This window comes from Oryx dammah, unplaced genomic scaffold (genome assembly GCF_014754425.2).
Source record: "Oryx dammah isolate SB20612 unplaced genomic scaffold, SCBI_Odam_1.1 HiC_scaffold_29, whole genome shotgun sequence".
NCBI classification, from domain to species: domain Eukaryota; kingdom Metazoa; phylum Chordata; class Mammalia; order Artiodactyla; family Bovidae; genus Oryx; species Oryx dammah.
This window is the reverse complement of record NW_024070213.1, coordinates 105,832,243-105,855,301: the sequence shown is the minus strand read 5'-3', so window position 1 is coordinate 105,855,301 and position 23,059 is coordinate 105,832,243. Positions and strand designations below refer to the sequence as shown.

Here is a 23,059-nt window from a genome sequence, read left to right as displayed (position 1 = left end):
ACTTACATTCGGATACCACTTAGCTTATAACTTTACCTTAATGTTGCCACATAGCATTATATTTTTATGTACATTTTCTCTATTTAGATATTAGTTGATTGACATTGACAACATGGATTGTGGCTCATTCTTTACTCCAAACAAAATACAATACTGTTATATGCTAAAGATACTATTTGTTGATAAATGGATATTAGGTTTATTCCTATACTGTTCTGTTCATCTTTATCTCAAAACTAATGTTTACTGGTGTCTTTTGTGATAAATGTGACATAATATTTAGATATTATATAACCAGAAAGGTCTACAGTCTGTCTATTATTTTCATTGATCCAGACTATCAGTTGGATAGTAAAGGACGAGATAGAAAATATTTTCAGATTTGCAGACCATACACTCTCTTTCCCACCACTCAACTCTACTATTGCAACACAAAAGCAGCATGGATATGATGTAAATGAGTGGGTGTGGCTGTGTTCCAATAAACGTTTATTTACAAAAACAGGGAACCAGACACATGTGGCTCTCCTCTAGAGCAGTCTTCCTCAATCATGATTACACACAAAATAAGGCATTTTAAAGAACATAAACAAGACCACCTCACTGGGGTCTGAACGAAAGCAGAGCTATCTGTCTGTTAATTCCCAGTGAAGTATGGATGTGTAGATGGTGGAAATCTGGGTGGTGCCTTTCCACAGTGGTTCTCAGACTTCAGATATTACACAGAAATTGGAAAATAGTAAGGGAAAAAAGATTTTTAACATTAACCTTCCTGCTGGTGAGAGAAGACCTTCAAGTTATATTACTAGTACACCTGTTCCATCATCCTCTTCTCCCACCTTTGGTCTGAGATCATACATCAAGGCCAAATCCAAAATACAATGCCAAGGTGAACAAGCTTTTATTTACAGTGATTTATATAAAGTCCTCTCTGTCCTAGGGATCTTAGGACTCTTGATATATCTCTGAACCGTGTCCTCTTGCTTCAGGGAACACTTCCAGGCCTCGTTGTCTGAACCTGCTTACTCTACCTAACCCCATATAAGGACCCTTCACTTCAAGTTTAGTTCTTGATTTTTTAAACAATTTAAACATAATATTGAACTTTTAATTTTGTATTGGGGTAAAGACAATTAACAATGTTGTGATGATTTCGGGTGCACAGCAAAAGGACTCAGCCATACGAATACATGGATCCATTTTCTCTTTAAACCTGAAATTGTATAATGCCTTCTTGTGTGAAATTCAGTCTTTGGTTTCTCTCTGCCCTAAGTTCAAAGCTCTAGGTCACCTCTGCTCATTCCCCTATCAAAAGTGGCTTCTTTCAATCCAGGACAGGTCAGGTTCTGAAAACGGAGCTTGAACAAAAGAGAAAGCCAGACACCACCTTTAAAGAAAATATTCTCCCTTTTTCCCTGACAACAAAGAACTCAAGATCCTTTCTGTGTGAACTCAACTTTGTGTTTCTTCATCAGAAGTAATGTGAACATTTTAAAAAGTTCAGAACCATTATATTCTATCTATTAGATGTTAAGGAAGACTAGAAAAGGAAAAAAGAAAGGTGCATATTCCACAAATATAGAGCAACTTAAATATTCTAACTACCTGATTGCCTATGCCTTATAATTTGGTTTCTTCACTTGCCAGATTGCAAATACATATTCCAAATCTCAGCTAAGCCCCCCAAAGTTGAATATTTTTCACACAGCTATTTTATATATATTCCCATAATAACTTATATACACATAGACACATAAGAGATGCATTTGTGTGTATATGTACATATTATATGCATAATAACTTTCCTCAGAAATATACCATTCTCAGGTAATTTGAACCTCAAATGTCTATATGTTAGTTTTTCCAATTTTTTCATATAAATTCACATTTGTTTTTAAGTTTGAATTTGATCCTTATGTAACTTTATCAGTACAGCCATAATAAAATCATTGACTACGGAACAGAATTTTAAAAGAATCCTATATGTAACCTGATTTACCACCTGTTAGATACAAGGTAGTATTCAAAGCTCTTTACAAATGTTAATGTGTTTAATTCTGAAAACAATGCTATGAGATAAGTTTCATTATACCAATTTTATACCAATTTTAGTGAAAACAAAATAGGTACAGAAAGTTACAAATACATATGGCAAGGCAGGGATTTATACCCAGGCTATGACCCAGAGTTTTCATTCAAAACTACTTCTGCTTTTCTTTTTATCCAAATCAATGTCATGGTACTCTAATTTTGTACAGTTATCATAAAAGAAGAGTCTTCAGAGAAATTGCTATTGCAAACAAAATATTCATGACAAGGAAAAATAAAAAGAGCCAAGTCTGAACATATATCCACCCATGCAAAACTAACCGAGCTTCAGCTAGTGAAGTTTATGTACTTTTTAAAGTACTCTAATTAGATCTCTTCTGTTTTTCCTTTGTTTTCCATCTTTATTTCTTCCATAGTCTTCAGAAAGAAATGGGATGGATGTATAGTGGTTAAATTCACAATAATAATTTACTAGTAAAAGAAAAAGCCACATACTATAAGATTTTCATTGCAGAATGTATGACAGATTTTCTGAAAGTAACAGCAATAGAAAATTCTGAAAAAAAATTCAAATAAAACAATGAAAGCGGAAAACTCTCTGGCATACAAAGAAGTTTCCGTAAAATTCTAGTTCAGTCATGTGACCACTTCTGACCCACCTTTGAATATTTCCCAACAATATGTCAAGAGAAAATATTTACATTTGAAAAACCATTTACAAAAAACTGTCTCATCATTGCTTCTGAACACTTTGTGGGAGGTGCTGCTGCTGCTGCTAAGTCTCTTCAGTCGTGTCCGATTCTGTGTGACCCAATAGACGGCCTCCTACCAGGCTCCCCTATCCCTGGGATTCTCCAGGCAAGAACACTGGAGTGGGTTGCCATTTCCTTCTCCAATGCATGAAAGTGAAAAGTGAAAGTGAAGTTGCTCATTTGTGTCCTACTCTTAGTGACCTCATGGACTGCAGCTTTCAAGGCTCCTCCGCTCATGGGATTTTCCAGGCAAGAGTACTGGAGTGGGGTGCCATTGCCTTCTCTGGTTAACTGGTATAACCTTCTGCAAAGTTAATTTTTTAAACAAATAATATATCCTAAAAGGAATCACCATAAGAATAATCAGAAATGCAAATCAAACTTTATATATAAAGATATCAGTAATTAAAATTGACTAAAATACAACTTATAATCATTCAAATGGTTTAGAAAAATATTCCTAAATAGTACTGTTTTATAAATCACTGGACAATAATATGTATATGTATATATAAAATTTTATTTCAAATACATAAAAATACACTGAAAGCTGCATAAAGTTCCCTTCTATACTGGAGAGTCTTTGGGGGGGAAATTGTGCTGTTCACTTTCACGTCTCAGGCATGTAATTTACATAATTAATGCTCAAGGCAGAGTGCATCATGAGAAATGCCGGGCTGGAGGATGCACAAGCTGAAATCAAGATTGCTGGGAGAAATATCAATAACCTTAGATATGCAGATGACACGATCCTTATGGCAGAAAGAGAAGAAGAACTAAAGAGCCTCTTGATGAAAGGGAAAAAGGAGAGTGAAAAAGTTGGCTTAAAGCTCAACATTCAGAAAACTAAGATCATGGCATCAGGTCCCATAACTTCATGGCAAATAGATGGGGAAACAGTGGCTGACTTTATTTTGGGGGGCTCCAAAATCACTGTAGAAGGTGACTGCAACTATGAAATTAAAAGGTGCTTACTCCTTGGAAGGAAAGTTATGACCAACTAGACAGCATATTAAAAAGCAGAGGCATTATTTTGCCAACAAAGGTCTGTCTAGTCAAGGCTATGGTTTTTTCATTAGTCATATATGGATATGAGAGTTGGACTATAAAGAAAGCTGAGCGCCAAATAATTGATGCTTTTGAACTGTGGTGTTGGAGAAGACTCTTGAGAGTCCCTTGGACTGCAAGGAGAGCGAACCAGTCCATCCTAAAGGAGGTCTTGGGTGTTCATTGGAAGGACAGATGTTGAAACTGAAGTTCCAATACTTTGGCCATCTCATGTGAAGATATGACTCATTGGAAAAGACCCTGATGCTGGGAAAGATTGAGGGCAGGAGGAGAAGGGGATGACAGGATGAGATGGTTGGATGGCATCACCGACTCAATGGACATGGGTTTGGGTAAACTCTGGCAGTTGGTGATGGACAGGGAGGCCTGGCATGCTGCGGTTTATGGGCTTGCAAAGAATCGGACACAACTGAGTGACTGAACTGAATGCTCAATGCAAAAAAATAAAATTAACAAACGAATGAATGTTTACAGTTGGATATCTGGTAAGGGGGCTTCCCTTATAGCTCAGTTGGTAAGGATCAGCCTGCAATTCAGGAGACCCAGGTTGGGTTCAATTCCTGGGTTGGGAAGATCCATGGCAGAAGGGATAGGTTACCCACTCCAGTATTCTTGGGCTTCCCTTGTGGCTCAGCTGGTAAAGAATCTGCCTGCAATGTGGGAGACCAGGGAGACTTGGGTTCAATCCCTGGGTTGAGAAGATCCCCCCGGGGAAGGGAAAGGCCACTCACTCCAATATTCTGGCCTGGAAAATTCCATGGACTGTACAGTTCATGGGGTCGCAAAGAGTCAGATATGACTGAGCAACTTTCACTTCACTTCATCTGGTAAGAAGTCCTTTAAAGATCTTACCATTTCCAACTCCTGAACTGATTGTTTATCTCAAAAGACCAAGCACATCTACACAAGCAGATACTCTTGCATTCTCTTTCAGCACTGCAAAATTAAGTTCTTGTTGTTTAGCTGCTAAATCCTGTCTCACTCTTTTGCAAAATCAAGTAGTAAAGTGTTTTTATTTGCTCATGAAAAAGAAAAGATAATAACCTAGTTACAATCTATAGAATTTTTGTGCAGTTTAGATGACACAAGGCACAGAAAGCATTTTACACATAAAGATAGAGCATGAAAGAAATAAGTGCTGCAGTTACTGCAGTACAGTTGTCTCTTGGTATCTGAGGGGAATCCATCCCAGCACCCCACAGATATCAAAATCGGAGGATACTCAAGTCCCTCATATAAAACGGCATAGTATTTGAATATAACCTAGGCACATCCTCCCATATACTTAAAGCATTTCTAGATGATTTATAATACCTAATAACAAATAAATATTATGTAAACATGCTGCGATTCATGGGGTTGCAAAGAATCGGACACGACTGAGCGACTGAACTGAACTGAACAGTGTAAATCATTTCCAGCCTGTGGCAAATTCAAGTTTTACTTTACAGAACTTTCCTGATTGTTTTTTCTGTGTTTTTTTTTTTTTTTTTTTTTTTTTTTAGTATTTTTGACCTGCCCTAAGTTGAATCCTGGGAAGCAGAACCTGGGGATACAACGTGCTGGCTATAAATTGGAGCCCTTAGGGCCTACTGAGATGCAGTGTTTTCTGCCCACTTTCGGTTCTGCCTAGTTTCAGTTCTATTTTCTATAGTGTCCATCAATGTCAGCATGTTAGCTAACAGTATATTCAGTACTTGGTAGATGTTGCCTTATCATCCTTCCTTTAATTCCCCATAATATCTCCCCAATGTTTGCATGACAAAGTCTGAAATCCTCATGCTGACACAAGCCACCCTGGACAGCCTGGCACCCCCTGACCTGTCCTATCCCATCTGCCACAAGTAGGTGGTGCCCTCAGCCAAACCACATTACTTATCGTCCCTGACTTCTCGCCTCTGTGGACTTTGCCATGCTGTACCCCAGCTTAGAACACACTTTTCCCTTGACCTGATTTCCAATCTTTCTTTAAAATTTAAAACTGCCACCTTTTCTTTCAGCTGGACTTGTGGTCTTTCTTCCATATTTGCATGTTTGCATGCTAAGTCACTTCAGTCCTGTCCGACTCTTTGTGACCCTGTGGACCATAGACCGCTAGGCTCCTCTGTCCATGGGACTGTCCAAGCAAGAATACTGGAATGGCTTGTCATGCCGTTCTCCAGGAGATCTTCCCAACCCAGGGATCAAACCAGTGTCTCTTTAATTTCCTGCACTGGCAGGTGGGTTCTTTACCACTAACAACATCTGGGAAGCCCATACGTGCCTCCAATAGCACTGCAACTTTCCTTGACTGTCCTCCCCCTAAACTGGCACACATTCAAAGTCAAGTACTGTGTTATACTCTCTTTTCTAGTGCCCAAAACAAAGCTTAGCCTCAGATTATGAAATCATTTCATTGATGTGCTGCTATACTAAATTAGTTTCTCAAATTTTCAGAGAAATTTTAATTCTTTAAGGCAGGTTTACCAAAGAGACAAGTTAAGCCTAACAGCACTCTCAACATGGATCTGGCTTTCCTAGGTACTTTGCAAATTAGAAATGAAATACTTTATGTTCATGAGCATCTCATTGGCATGCCTCTTTTCCTAATATAGTACTTTATTGTTACAGGCTTTGATCATCTGCCTTTTTTCCATCATAAGTATATGTATAACCTTGTGTGTGATAAAGTCATTTATCATATTTCAAATACCATTAAGACTTCTTTCCTAATATAGTCTAACAGCTAATGGGAAGGCCTTAATACTTTCTAATAAAACTAAAAAAAATATTTGAGAGTACATGTAACTTACTCCCTAATGTCTTCAAAGAGGAGACCTGGAAAAATATAAAATAAGGAAACCAAAAAGTTAATACTCTCGTTCATTTTTTTTACTGGGATGTGTGAAGAGTGTTAATGTTTAAATAGATACATAAAACCCATCATAGAGTTATTGGCAAACAGTGTCAGTGGCTATCAAATGGGAAGGCCTTAATACTTTCTAATAAAACTAAAAAAATATTTGAGAGTACATGTAACTTACTCCCTAATGTCTTCAAAGATGAGACCTGGAAAAATATAAAATAGGTAAACCAAAAAGTTAATACTCTTGTTCATATTTTTTTATTGGGATGTGTGAAGAGTGTTAATATTTAAATAGATACATAAAACCCATCATAGAGTTATTGGCAAACAGTGTCAGTGGCTATCAATGAAAAACAAGGGCTTGGTAAGATTAACTCAAAACAATCAAAATTTAGAGATAAATTTAAAAACATGAATACCTTGCATTTTTAAAAAACTAAACCAAACTTGTTTTGTAAAATTGGGTAAAAGGCAGAAAAAGAGGCTTTATTAAATAATACAACAGGTCAGTAAACAGAAAAAATAAATATCCATATGACTATATATACGTTTTCCTCATTTATAAAAGGAAGCTAGTGTTTCCTCATAGTATAGTTGTCACATATAAGATCATTAAAGTCACAAATATCATTTATAAGGTGATTTAGGCAGAGCAGGCACACATTTAACTAGTGAAGCATAAGTTACACATTTCTTTGGAAAACAACTTAGTAATATTTATCAAAGTTGAAAATGCAGGTACTCTTTAATTCTGTTTCTAAAAATTTATCCTACCACATAATTCTAAAGAAGAGGGCATGGCAACCCAATCCATTGTTTTTGCCTGAGAAATGGACAGAGGGGACTGGCAGGCTATTGTCCATGGTCTTAGAGAGTCAGACATGACCAAGGCGACTGAGCATGCACGCATATACAATTAAAAGTATTTAGTGAAAGTGAAGTTGCTCAGTCGTGTCCGACTCTTCCCAACCCGTGGACTGTAGCCCACCAAGCTCCTCCGTCCATGGGATTCTCCAGGCAAGAATACTGGAGTGGGGTGCCATATGTAAATGGAAGCTTACTGCACTACTTTTTCTGTCAGCAAAAAACTGGAAACCACTCAACAGCCATTATTCACATACGAATACATGCAGTAGTATATAGCCACACGGTGGAATACTATACAGTCATTAAAAGAAGCAGATTGTGTGTTTTAGGTTTTACTGAATTTTCTTTTATAACTTTAGTTTTTTAAAAACAATGTTTACTTTCTTAACTGTTTGTTACAAATACTTTCAGATTTATAGGAGACCTCTTTCTGTCAACATGAAATATTTCTCCATTGATTTAGTTATTTGATTTCATTCATCAGTTTTGTATTTTTTGTTACATTGATCTTGTATATATTTTATTTCATTAATACCTAAGCATTTCATTTGCTGGGAGCTAACGTGAATGTTGTATTTTTAATCTCAAATTTCACTTGTTCACTGTTGGTATATAGGAAAGCAATTGACTTAGTGTGTTAGCCTATCACCTTGTTTATTAGGCCCAGAAGTTTTTGTCAAGATTCTTTTTGACTTTATCCAGAGACTATTATATCATCTTTGAACAAAGACAGTTTATATTCTTTTCAAAGAGCTCTAAATTTATAGTTCCCATATACTCTTCATCCTAATGTTCTTAATATCAACATCTTCCATCATGCTGGTATATATATCAAACTAAGAAATTAACACTCACTTTTTAAAAAATTATTTATGTATTTTTAAAAAGCTATATCATTTGAAATAGATCAATAACACATAATAAATGTAGACTAACCAAGCATAGATAGGTAGACTGATCTCAAGATCAGTTTTCTAACAGCAATTGATCAGACAAATCTAGATTTACTTCTCATTTGTGACATTTAAATAGCAACAAATTACCAGCCCATCTTATATATGATTTTCCCTTTTGTGCCACAATTAAACCACACTGCTCTATAAAAATAAACAAATGAAACAATAAAATAAAATAAGTGTGATATGCAAGAAATTGTGTTTCATCTTCTCATTTATTTATATGATTATTTCTCGAAGCCATCCTGAACCAGTACTACAAGAGCAGACTGAGCTGGAATTGTGAGGATACACTGAAAATCTTTTAAAGTTCTGTTTCAATAGAATTCTTAGAAGGATCTAAGTAAAAACTATATTTGCTAATTGGTCTTGCTCCCTCTCTCTTTTTTTTTTTTTTTTTTTTGCATTTCTTTTCCATGGGGATGGTCTTGATCCCTGTCTCCTGTACAATGTCACGATGCAGAGTACATCATGAGAAACGCTGGGCTGGAAGAAGCACAAGCTGGAATCAAGACTGCCAAGAGAAATATCAATAACCTCAGATATGCAGATGACACCACCCTTATGGCAGAGAGTGAAGAGGAGCTAAAAAGCCTCTTGATGAAAGTGAAAGAGAAGAGCAAAAAAGTTGGCTTAAAGCTCAACATTCAGAAAATGAAGATCATGGCATCTGGTCCCATCACTTCATGGGAAATAGATGGGGAAACAGTGGAAACAGTGTCAGACTTTATTTTTTGGGGCTCCAAAATCACTGCGGACGGTGATTGCAGCCATGAAATGGAAAGACGCCTACTCCTTGGAAGGAAAGTTATGATCAACCTAGATAGCATATTGAAAAGCAGAGACATTACTTTGCCAACAAAGGTCCATCTAGTCAAGGCTATGGTTTTTCCAGTAGTCATGTATGGATGTGAGAGTTGGACTGTGAAGAAAGCTCTGTGCCAAAGAATTAGTGCTTTTGAACTGTGGTGTTGGAGAAGACTCTTGAGAGTCCCTTGGACTGCAAGGAGATCCATCTAGTCCATCCTAAAGGAAATCAGTCCTGAATATTCATTGGAAGGACTGATGTTGAAGGTGAAACTCCAATACTTTGGCCACCTGATGTGAAGAACTGACTCATTGGAAAAGACTCTGATGCTGGGAGGGATTGGGGGCAGGAGGAGAAGGGGACGACAGAGGATGAGATGGCTGGATGGCATCACGGGCTCGATGGACGTGAGTCTGAGTGAACTGCGGGAGTTGGTGATGAACAGGGAGGCCTGGTGTGCTGCGATTCATGGGGTTGCAAAGAGTCAGGCACGACTGAGCGACTGAACTGAACTGAATTTGCCCTTTTCTGTCTCAGCCCAGATTCCTCCCCTGAACCCTTCGACACAAATTAAATACATAGAGTCAGTGTAATAAGGTGATGTGCTCAGAAAATTTCTTCTTTTCTTTAAGCCCTACCCACATGTACAGTCCTATTGATGCTATCATTCAGCATATATCACCTTCTTTTTACCCTGGGCAGACTAATTTACAAGCAAAATGAAGGCCTTGATTTTTACATCCTATGACAGTAATTCACATACTGAATTGCTAAATAATAAAGGCCTATAACTTATCTTTTGCAATCATCTGAGAAAATGAATTGATTGTAATTGAGGATATTTTATTTTAACCCTTTTAGAAGTATCTTTTTAGATGAGCATTTTCACCCACACAAAGTGAGGATCTTTATGGAGATACGCACTCTCTCATAGGGCTTCCCAGGTGGTGCTAGCGGTAAAGAACTCACCTGCCAACACAGGAGAGGTAAGAGAGCTCTGGGTTCAATCCCTAGGTTTGGAAGATCCTCTGGAAATGGCAACCCACTGCAGTCTCCTTGCCTGGAGAATCCTCATGGACAGAAGAGCCTGGTGGGCTGCAGTCCATGGGGTTGCAAAGAGTTGGACTCGACTGAAGTGACAGGACGCACGCAGGCACTTTCTCATATCTTATTCACATATCAATAAACACTTTATTGAGGCCAGGAAATTAGGGTGAAAAACATCTTTAAGGAGGTATCATAGTCCTCTGAAGCAAATAAACAATACATTATTGACAACGTTAGAAATTCAAAGTAATCACTTTTATACAATAAATAAATTTGATTTCTATTGCTTATAGTAAACATACTGAACTATGCTACATGGTTTAGTTTTTTCCTTTCTGCAATCCTTTTCCTTTCCTTGATAACAGATTGTGGAAATAAATTAACTCATTTGTTATTCTATGTCATTCTAGTATTTAAGCTGTCACCAATGCTTTTATTATAAAGAAGAATCACTTGTGGATTCTGTGTTTTCCTTCTTACTTATTTTTTTGGCATTCCTTCAGTGTTCTTTCCTGCTATTAGCTTTAATCTGTGAGATGACATACATGGAAACTAAAAGGGATTTAATGATAGAAAAAGTATAATATGTTCCTAATACTGACATTTCCATGAATTTTATAACACTCATTTGCTTTTAAGTATTTTTAAATCACTATAAACGTGGACTGACAATTAAAGTTATACTTTATGTGTAATGAGCAGTATCTGACAGTTGAAAAATAACAGATAATGCTAACTCAACAGTAATGTAATCTACAACAAGGCTACTTGCCTCCTTCCTACCCCCTTGATGTGCTGGATCATCGGCAAAGGGTAAATCAAAAGGAAACTTACACGGAGGACAAAACCTGTTGTTTCTTAGAAATCTGGAGTATCAACTAACGTGCATAAATACGCTTTAATGACTATAAATCATACACAAATCCAAAAGGATATTATTTATGTTGATCAACATACTTTGCTTACTTAATAAAAAAGGAAATGGCAAAACATTCTCAACACTCTGCCACAATTATGTCAGCTTCATCATCTATTTTTCTGATTTCTGACTCATATATGGAATTGGCTGCTTTTCAACATTTACTCTGATGTTCAGTCCAGGCCTCCAAAGACTATCACCAGCTTCTTCCACTGGCTCAGATTCTCATATCTGAACTTGGTGTGCATCGCCTGAATTTTTCAGTCCCCTCAAACTCAATGGCTTCAAAACTTACTTTCTCTGTATCTTCTCTTTTTAAATACAGTTTTATATATACATGAATGCTTTTATGACTGAGAGAGAAAAGAAAGTGAAGTCATTCAGTCATGTCTAACTCTTTGTGACCCCCTGGACTGTAGCCCATCAAGCTCCTCCATCCATGGAATTTTCCAGGCAAGAGTACTGGGGTGGACTGCCATTTCTTTCTCCAGGGGATCTCCCTGACCCATGGATCAAACTTGGGTCTCCCACATTGCAGGCAGATGCTTTACCATCTGAGCCACCAGAGAAGTTTGTGACTGAACTTTTTTCAAATCAGGAACTTGGGAGTCATTCAAAACCTTTTTTCTTTCATTGTTACACATCCAATGACTCATCAAGACTTATAAACTTTATACCAGATACATTTCCCGGGTCTTATTCATCTCTTCCACCCCACCATCATCACCTCTTACCAAAACTCTTACTAGAGTTTCCACACAGCAGCATTACATATCTGGAAGGACCTTAAATTCTCAGCATATCAAATTTTCTATTCCTCATGCTTGAAACTTCCCTGCATGGACTTCCCTGGTGGCTCAGACAATAAAGCGTCTGCCTACAATGTGGGAGACCCAGGTTCAATCCCTGGCCCAGGAAGATCCTCTGGAGAAGGCAATGGCAACCCACTCCAATACTCTTGCCTGGAAAATCCCATGGATGGAGGAGCCTACTGGTAGTCTACAATTCTTGGGATCACAAAGAGTCAGACACAACTGAGTGACTAAACTGAAACTCATGCTTGAAATAGTTCTAACAACATTATTTTTTCCATGAATATTGTGAAAATAAAGGAAATATGCTTTCTACAGTAGATTTATAATTCTTGTGTAGATTTATATTTGGGGAGAACAGTGTAGAAGAGTAGAAAAGTGAACTGGATTTGTTTCAAATAGACTAATTTTAGAACTTTAGAGTTCAAATAGTTTTTTTTTCTTGTTTAAATTTGGCTAAATAGTGCAAATATCCAGAATGTCAACATCCTATATAATCTTGGTACATTAGTGAATTAGATATAACATACAATCTTGTCTCTTTATCAACTCTACTATACATTTCCTTTTCATTTGCCAGACATTTACATTTTTACTAGGTTTTTGTTATGGGATGAATTGTGTTCCCCTCAAAGATGCTAAAGTACTAATACCTAGTACCTATAAATGCCTTATTTGGAAATAAGTTCTTTGCAAATGATCACACTAAGATAAGGCCATTTGGTTGTATCCTAATCCACTATGCTTGTGTCCTTATAAGTAGAGGGGGAATTTGGGTAGACAGACACTTACAGAGGAATGACAATGTGAAGCCACAGGGAAAACATTATCTAAAGCCATGGAATCCCTGAGGCGATAAGAAGCATGGATCAGATTCTCCCATATAACTCTCAGAAGAAATTAACTCTGCCAATAGCTTGATTTCAGACTTTGAGCATCAAAAACTGTTAGACAATAAATTTCTATTGTCTAAGCCACCCAGTTTGTAATACCTTGTAAAAGAAAATCCAGCAAAGTAAAGCAGCAGTTTTGTTTCATGTAAACGTGTCCGTTCTTGTGTTAACCATTTTAGAAGGTTATGTAAGAAAAAAGACACACCTGAATATGTAGATCATGTGTCTTGTATCACTTAGTACACAGGTAACGAGATAATTCAAGATATTTATAATGCTACACATGAAATTCTATAAAACTCAGAGGGAAACATGTCAAAATAATTACACTTACATTCTACCAAGCCAAAGGGAAGCCTTCAAGATCAAAAGAGAAGCTGAACAAAGTCATTTGTGTAACATTTTCCTTAACTCCTCTCTGTATGACTACCGTTGAAATTCTGTGCAATTTTTCTAACTGCTGGATTATTGTGCTATTAAAGAGGCTTCTACTAGAAAGACCATATTTTAAGTGAATCACTGAGAGGGCTAAATAAACTTTAGATTAAACATTTAGTAACTAACCTAAAGCAAACCCAAAGAACACAGATCCAGGGGACCTGCTCTCTTTTCCAGTCAGGAAGTCTCCAGCTTTCAGACAACACACAGTGATCAGGAAAACAGCAGCGGCAGCAGCTCCAGAAGCCCAGCTTAGCTGCTAGCGCCGGCACCAGTGAGATCTGCGCCACACGCTTTGCCTCTCAGCATCCACAAAGTGCCAAAAGGATGCTGAGACCTTTGCTAACTCCGCCACAGAAGTTCTACATTCCTCTCTGCTGTGCATTTCAGTGGATAGGACATTGACAGAACCTGAATCAAATCACGTTAGGAGCTCTGACCGCAAGAGAATCTTGAAAATGTAGGTCGTAGCTGTCTGCCTTCTGCTAGTCATCAAGACCCATTGGAAGCAGGATGGTGTTGAGCACCAACCTACCATGCCACCAGATAAACTAGCAATGCCAGTTTGATATGGAGGTGACTGAGGTGCACGGTGAAATTTCTGGTATAGCAGTTCTTACTCTTCATTGCTGCTTCAAGACTGTTTCCTTCCTAAAAGCCTCCAGGTTTGAAATCCAACTCTTAGGCTACACTGCCAGCCACACTTCTTTCTGTAGTAAAGTTGTGATTTAATTACTTTCTTTCATGCATTAACTATTTTAGCATCTGGCTCAAAATAATTTTTTTTTCCAAATCAGAATTTTGATGCATACAAAATAATCTTGACCTGTTTTTTAATGATTTGATCCTCAATTGTACCTTAGTCACCCAGGTTTGATCATAGAAAAAGTAACAGAATTCCAAAAAAAACATCGACTTCTGCTTCATTGACTACACCAAGGCCTTTGACTATGTGGATCACAACAAATTGTGGAATATACTTAAAGAGATGGGAACACCAGACCACCTTACCTGCCTCCTAAGAAACTTGTATGCAGGACAAGAAGCAACATTTAGAGCTGGACACAGAACAAATGACTGGTTCCAAATTGGGAGAGTAATATGTCTAGGCTGTATATTGTCATCTTGCTTATTTAACTTATATGCAGAATACATCATGCAAAATGCTGGGCTGCATTAAACACAAGCTGGAATCAAAATTGCCAGGCGAAATATCAATAACCTCAGATATGTAGAAGAACAACTTTAATGGCAGAAAGTGAAGAGGAACTAAAGAGCCTCCTGATGAAGGTGAAAGAGAGTGAAAAAGTTGGCTTAAAGCTCAACATTCAGAAAACGAAGATCATGGCATCAGGTCCCATCACTTCATGTCAAATAGATGAGGAAAAAATAGAAATAGTGACAGATTTCATTTTCTTGATCTCCAAATCATTGTAGACAGTAACTACAGCCATGAAATTGAAAGACATTGTCTCCCTGGAAGAAAATCTATGACAAACCTAGACAGTATATTAAAAAGCAGAGACATTACTTTACCAATGAAGGTCCATGTAGTCAAAGCTATGTTTTTTTCCAGTAATCATGCATGGATGTGAAAGTTGGACCATAAAGAAGTCTGAGCACCAAAGAATTGATGCTTTCAAACTGTGGTGCTGGAGAAGTCCCTTGGACTGCAAGGAGATCAAACCAGTCAGTTATAAAGGAAATCAACCCTGAATACTCATTGTAAGGTCTGGTGATGAAACTGAAGCTTCAATACTTTGATGCAAAGTATTGAATGATACTTTGAAGTATTGATGATGCGAAGAACTGAATCACTGGAAAAAAACCCTAATGCTAGGAAAGACTTAGGGCAAGAGGAGAAGGGGGCAACAGAGGATGAGATGGTTGAATGGCATCACTGACTCAATGGACATGAGTTTGAACAAACTCAGGGAGATAGTGAAGGACATGGAAGCCTGGTGTGCTGCAGTTCGTGGGGTCGCAGAGCCGGACAGGACTTAGCAACTAAACACTACCACCTGCTTTCAAGGTCATGCTTTGTCTTGCTAACATCAATAAATGAGTGAAAGTCACTCAGTCATGTCCAACTCTTTGTGACCCTGTGTACTGTCCTTGGAATTCTCCAAGCCAGAATACTGGAGTGGGTAGCCTTTCCCTTCTCCAGGGGATCTTCCCAACTCAAGGATTGGAACTAGGTCTCCCACATGGCAGGCAGATTCTTTACCAGCTGACCTATCAGGGAAGCCCACTGCCAACATCAATAACTATACCTCATATCATAATCTAAATTCTAAATACCTCATTTCTATATACCATCTTCTGGATTTCTAACTATTCCCTTTAATACCCAAGACTCAGTAATTCTCCAAAGTGAGAAGGGCCTGAATCCACGGCATATCATCTCTTCATTCTGTCTCAAGTGCTTACATCTCTAGACATCCATCTTAGATACTGTAATTTATAATTAAAATTGTGCAGACATCTACTCCTTTCCAAGCATCTCCTTGTCTTCTCCAGCACTTTCTAAATCACTTTTCCTGATGTATAATTTTCCCTAACACCTGTGTAGCCATCTATCTATTTATCTGCTTCTTTTTTCACTTGACTACAATTGCCATGAGGCCAAAGGCTGTTTTATTCACTGCTGCTGCTTCAGATTGTACAGTAATGTCTGGAATGTAATAAGAACTCAAATAATATTTTCTGAGTAAATAAATGATTTAGTTATCTTATAATAATTTTTTAATTTAACTAGATAGTGGCTGTCAGATTGTAGGTGCTCAAATACTTTTTTGAATAAATAAGTCATAACGAATTGCAATTCTAAGATGAAGTAAGCCCTTACAATTCTATTTGGTATATCCTTTAAAGGTAACTGGAAAAGACCATTTTGTAAAGTCAATAATACTTAAGAAATACAAAGTTATCTTGATTTTTACTTATATTTTGTGAAATTTAAAATTTCATATAAAATTAAAATTTTCAAAATATAAAATTAAAAATTTTTCCTCTTTTATTTTCCCTTATAAAATTTCCCACCTTTTTAATGATAATTACTTCAACTAAAGTAACAATGGGCTTGCCTGGTAGCTCAGCTGGTAAAGAACACTCCTGTAATACAGAAGACCCTGGTTCGATTCCTGGCTTGGGAAGGTCCTCTGGAAAAGGGATAGGCTACCCATTCCAATATTCATGGGCTTCCCTGGTGGCTCAGATGGTAAAGAATCTGCCTTCAATGCTGGAGACCTGGGTTCAATCCCTGGGTTGGGAAGATCCCCTGGAGGAGGGCATAGCATCCCACCCCAGTATTCCTGCCTGGAGAGTCCCTATGGACTGAGGAGCCTGGCGGGCTACAGTTCATGGGGTCACAAAGAGTTGGACACAACTGAGTGACTAAGCACACAAAGTAACAATATAATCTCTAAAGATTAAAAATATGCGTGATAACTAAATGAATGAATTCTCAGATTGGTCAATTGAAATAACTATAGTTATATTAATGTTATACTGAAACTTTTATTCTTTTCAAATTGATCCTACTCTCTTCAATTTGTCTTTAAGAAAGGAAATTAAATAGCTTGAAAATATTTAAAGATTCATTTTAATGATGCCTTTCAGCAGTCGTAATGTAGTTCCAAAGCTATTAATTACATCAGGTAAGTCAACCATGACAATCTGTTAATAGGAAATGAAGAAGAAAATTAAATTAGAGGAAACTACTTAAACTGATTACCTAATTATAGAGGCTCACATCACATAAGCATGCAAAAGGAGAGCCTATATTTGTACACTTACACGCACCTAACTTTGATTGCTGACCGTGATGTTGCTTTCAGGACTCTGGTGAACCTTCCAGAGATCTATAGTATGTCAAATTGCATGAAGCAGTCTATTAAAAAAAATATATGTTTCAAGTCCTTTAGTAATTAACATGTTCCTAAAACCTACACTATCTTTAGCTGTAGAAGCATATCACAACAAAACGCTATTTAGAGATTATCATATAACATTTACGATGGGTTATTTAAAGAATGGAATTATCTGATTTTGTGTATTTTGTCACTTCTCACAATACAAAAGGCAACCGCTGCGTTCTTCCCCTTTTCCTTTCTGATTTTTTCTTTCCTTCCTTCCACGAATATTTTTTAGTTACCTGCTACGTGCCAGGTACTTTGACAAGTCTGGCAGGCTAACACATAGCAAGACAGAAAAAAAGTGTCTGAGATCTGAAAGACAAGAAGCAGTCAATTAAGAGAATAGCTGTAAGGAAGGGGGTCAGGATGCTTCCCTGTTTTTCTGGTGGGAAAAGCATAGCATATTCTAAGAGTTAGTGTCTTGGGACAGAAGGGATGACAGTAAGTGTATGAAAGGGTGGGGGATAGTAGGTGATCAGCATTCACACCATGCCGTGTCTGGTGGCCCAGAGCAGGAATCTGCATTCTATCGTATGCACAATGAGAAGCCAGTATAGCGCTTTGGGGTCTTCCCCCTGTAGCAGTGGCTGAGTGGTAAAAGAATCCCCTGCAGTGTAGGAGACAGATGCAGGAGCTGCAAATTCAATCCCTGGGTCAGGACGATCCCCTGGAGGAAGACATGGCAACCCACTCCATTATTCTTCCCTTGAACAGAAAAACCTGGCAAGCTACAGTTCATGGGGCCACAAAGAGTCAGGCAGGACTAAGGCGCCTGAGCACGGCACACAGTGCTTTTCAGGAGGGAGCCCAGATGGGTTAGTGTCAAATTATCTAAGTATCATAAAAGATAATAGCAGAAACTTCTTTTTATTATATGCTGCCCTACCTTGTGTTTAATGTTAGAGAATAACATAAATCCAAAAACTATAGTATATATATTTTTTAAATAAGGACGGTGCTAAATATTCATAGATGGATTACTAGAGTATAACTAAATGATTAGTTAATAGAAAACAATGTATTGTTGACCCTTACAAATTTAAGGAGTCACATGAAGGAAAATGTGGCCTAATGATCATTAACAAAAGATCAAAGTGAGTTTTGAGACTTCTGCATACCCTAGATAACAGTCCTTATATAAATACTGCTTAATGCAGTAACTCTGGTGAGTGGTAATTTGAGATATTAATCATCTAATTGAGTAAATGGAGGTTTATTTTAATCTTTACTAATCATTAACTCTTGGGGAAAAAACAATATATTGCAAGCTTCTGCAAGAGCAATGTATGTATCAGTAAGCACTCAATATGGCTATTTTCCTAACAGAAGTATTTTAAGTAGTGACGAGGCATCCAAATGAAAAAAAAAAATTAATGTTAATAGATGTTGTTAAAACTTTCACATTTTATATATTTATCAATTTTTTATCTTATGAAGAAGATAAATTATATCCAGGACTGCTTGATTTTATAACATAAAATTTACACTATAGGTTGTTATTAATATGTAAAGAAAACAGCAAGAATTGATTTTTGCAGTAGTTCTTATTCCAACCAAACATAATCAGAGAATACATTTCTCTAAGGGAATAATTGTCATGCATTCAGGAAAACACCAAAAATATAGCTTCTTACAGATATTTGACCCACCATGACTTTTTGAAAATATTAAATCTGTAGATTTGAATATATAAGAAATATGAACTGGGCTGCAAGCATCCATTATTCAAGATATTTAAAGCTAGCTATTTCACTGATTCAAAATAATCTATTGCAGGTTATATTTTTCCTTTGATTTTTCCACTGCCTACACCTCCCTCTGAAATGGACATGTATTCTCATAGGTCTACATTTAACTTCATCCAAGAAATATGCATTGACTCTCTACTGTGGATTCTATACGTAAAACACAATATAGGCAAAATCTGGTGTAACTCTATGTGTCTTTATGTTCAGAAGGCATGATACATTAAAATTGACTATCATTCCTATCTGAAGATTGCATGCCTGTTAAGTCGCTCATTTGTGTCTGACTCTTTGCGATCCTGTGGACTATAGCGGCCAGGTTCCTCTGCCCATGGGATTCTCCAGGCAAGAATAGCCGAGTGAGTTGCTATTTCCTCCTCCAGGGACGCTTCCCGACCCAGGGACTGAACCCACGTCTTTACCACTGAGCCACCTGAGAAGCCATCTGAACATCAGCTCTCTAAAAAAATGTTTTGACAATTCTCATACAGAAAACTTTAGATATAAAAACTTGAGTCAATCATTCTACATCTGTCTCAGTACACACAGTATTTTTGACTCAGAAATCACACAAGCTTTCTGCCTCCAAGCTCCTGTTAGTTCAGTAGTACAGTCCACCCTACATATTACTGTAAAAGCTACATCAGTTCTTTATTTCACCCCATTTTCTTCCCCCCCATCCAAATTTTTCCATGGGAGCCCTTTACTGCAATAATAACTCTCTTCTTTGCTTTCCTTACAAAATACTTTTCCAATTGCATGCCCTTACTGAAACCAAGCTTTCTTTAGAAGGCATCACTCTCCTGTCCCCTTATCTGTGGGGCTAGTATTCCATATCAGTTAAGGGGATGGTAGCTTCTATAACAGTCAGTCAGTTCAGTCACTCAGTTGTGTCCGACTCTGTGACCCCATGGACGGCAGCATACCAGGCTTCCCTGTCCATCACCAATTTCTGGAGCAGAGAAAGTCTTACATCTCAGTAGAAGTATTTTCTAATTAGTGGGCTGGGAACTTTGCTCCACGTCCTCTATCAAGGACCCAGGGTGATGGAGGTTCTGCAGCTTTTAACATGTTGCTTTTAGTTTACTTGGGGAATCAACACCCACCTGTCAGAAGATTACATGGGATTTTATAGGCCAGAAACTGGAGTTTGCTTTTGTGCCACTAATTCGTTGACCATAAATCTGTCAGTTGGCTGCTCTTAAGAACAAGGGAAGAAGGGGCATATACTATAACCAAGTGCCTGGAAGGAAAGGAAACCAGTTTTGCTAAATAGCTAAGCAGTCTCTCAGTATCCTATGCTTCACGTACAACAGACACATGTTGCTGACATTTTCTATTTATAAAACAGTTCTTTATTCATTGAGACTTGCATAGGAATCACATGTTAGAATTGACTACCTTCTATATTTTCATCAATGTGAGAAGTTGTAGTCTTTATGTGGTCGACCCATTCCAAAACCTAGCTTCCAGATTTTTTTAAAAATTTATTTCAACATAAGTAATTGTTCTTTACCTTTCATCTCTTCTGTCACCCATATTCACGGACACTTTTGTGAACTGCTTTATGCATTCTTGTCATTTGCACATTTGAATTATTGCAGTTCTTGAATTCTGCATTCTTTTTCTCATCAGCATTCCTCTTGCAACTGTTATTAAGCTCTATTTACAAGGGATTCTTTCCTGGCCTTTCCTTCTACTGTCTGAAGATGGATCTGTACTCTGTTATCTAAGAAACTAGAACTTAACTCTATAATGTGAAGGATTTTGAAAAATGAAAAATTTGTACTAACTTCAGCAAATTAGTCTGAATTTTCCCACCTAAATCTCTTGTTTTGCTAAACCCATATTGACCCATCAATAGCTGTTAAACCACGGCCCCAGTGATGCTCTCTCTATATCCAGTTTTAAGCTGCTACGTTTGTAATGTATTATTCAACACCAAGGAAGACTTAACATACTGTACGTATGGCACATTCCTGCCTTTCTTCATGGTGAGACTCTAAGTTCCTTGAAGGTGAGAAGCACATTTCATCTATAAAACTTAATAAATCAGTAAATATTTTCTTGCTGAATTAAATGACATACTTACATGTCTAAGAAATCTAGTCATTAGTAAAAGAGATAAAATTCAAAAATCAAGACATTCTAATAAAATCTAGGTCTCAGTAGCGGACATTGCTGTGTCCTTTTCTTCTTTCTAAATATCTAGATTTTAGAACAGTTATTTCTCCCTCCTACATGCATCCCAGGTAGCCTGGGAAAAGCTAATTAATCTCCTAATTTCAGAGTATGTTTTTGACTTGAGATAACCAGAATTTTCTTTTCTCTGTTCTTGGGCACTATCCTAAGGATGTACCCTTAGTGAATCTCTTACTTGGAATCCTGGAAACAGAAAGTGTTTTGTCTTCTACTAGATGTGAATAAATATTCATGTGGTCCTGCTTGCTAATGGAAGATAACTTTTGGCTGTGAGATTTGCCTGTTTGGGGATGGTGATGACATTTCTGGAGGGCTGAGCAGAGAAACATGAAACTGTGCTCTTGATGACATAGTTGAAGCACTGTACCACCTAGTGATGAATCCTACCTTATTTTTGCAGGCTGCTAAGTTGCTTCAGTCGTGTCCGACTCTGCGACCCCGGAGACGGCAGCCCACCAGGCTCCCCCACCCCTGGGATTCTCCAGGCAAGAACGCTGGAGTGGGTTGCCATTTCCTTCTCCATATTTTTGGATGAGTTACTGGTAAATCTCTTCATGGTTTAAAACTAGTCTTAGATGAGATTTCGTTCCTTTAACATATTTACAGTTTCTTAAATGATATTCTTATGACTTGATATAAACATTTAGTCATTTGACTAGTTGTTTATGGAATATCAAATAAATGAACTGATAATTTTGACATGTTAATACAGTCCTCATATGATAATGTAAACAGAAAATAATGCATTTCTTATGTTCATGTTGCTATATAACGAGAAATAATCAATATCAGATACTTTAAAATATTTAATATGCTTAATTTCTTAATAGTGTTTACCTCTAGCTCTTCATACTCAAGTGGTTCTGCATAAGTTTAGGCTACATATGATTTATATCTGTTTTAAATTAAATAGTTATTCATATTTTTGAATTCCAATAATAAAATTATACTTATGCTTCTAGAAGGGAGTATGACTTAATGGTTAAATTAAAGAATTTCCACAAAAATTTAAATTAGCCTTTGATTAAAACCAAGGCATTGATCTAATAGCAAAACTGATGGGAAATTCTGCTAGTTTTGAAAGAAAATGCATGCAGATTATATGGTCAAAGTGTTTGAGTCTTGATCTATTTTTTAACCATAATATAGGAACTGGGATAATTAATATTTAAACTTAATAAGTGTCAGTACTACATGAAAACAGACTAATTACCCAGAATTACGCATCTAACGCATCATTGCTTTCCTCTTCTCACTGGATAATTTCCATCCTAAAAGACGCTTTATTTATCCTTCTGTCTCCTTCTACCTACTCCTACCATTTTTTTACTTTCCTTTAGAATAAAATTCTTTTTAAAAAGTGTCTCTACTCATGGTATTTACCTACACTCGTGCTATTCCCTCTTAAATCCTCTTGACCAAAACTTATTTTTGACAAGGTACACAGTGACACCACACACACACAAATATCTGCACAGTACCTTCCTCACCTCTTTTGAGTTCATGTCCAAATGTAACATTCTTAGATTAGCCTTACCTAAACCTCCAGCACCCCTGCTTCACCATTCTCTTTAGTGCTTAATGATCATCTGATAGTCTCTATATTTTATTTATATATTTGTCATCATCACCAGTCACTCTCACTAGAATGTAGGCTCCACAAAGGAAGCTTCTATTGTTTCTTCATTTCAGTATCACAGGTCCTAGAACAATGCTTGGCCATTTGTAAACACACAATAAT

The 23,059-nt window shown here is 37.2% G+C and overlaps 1 protein-coding gene across 4 annotated transcripts in view; it reads right to left on the bottom strand.

Annotated features, from left to right (window-relative positions):
- The window catches only part of PPFIA2 (PTPRF interacting protein alpha 2), a 501,565-nt gene that overhangs the window by 250,670 nt on the left and 227,836 nt on the right, over positions 1 to 23,059 (bottom strand). The window lies entirely within an intron of this gene.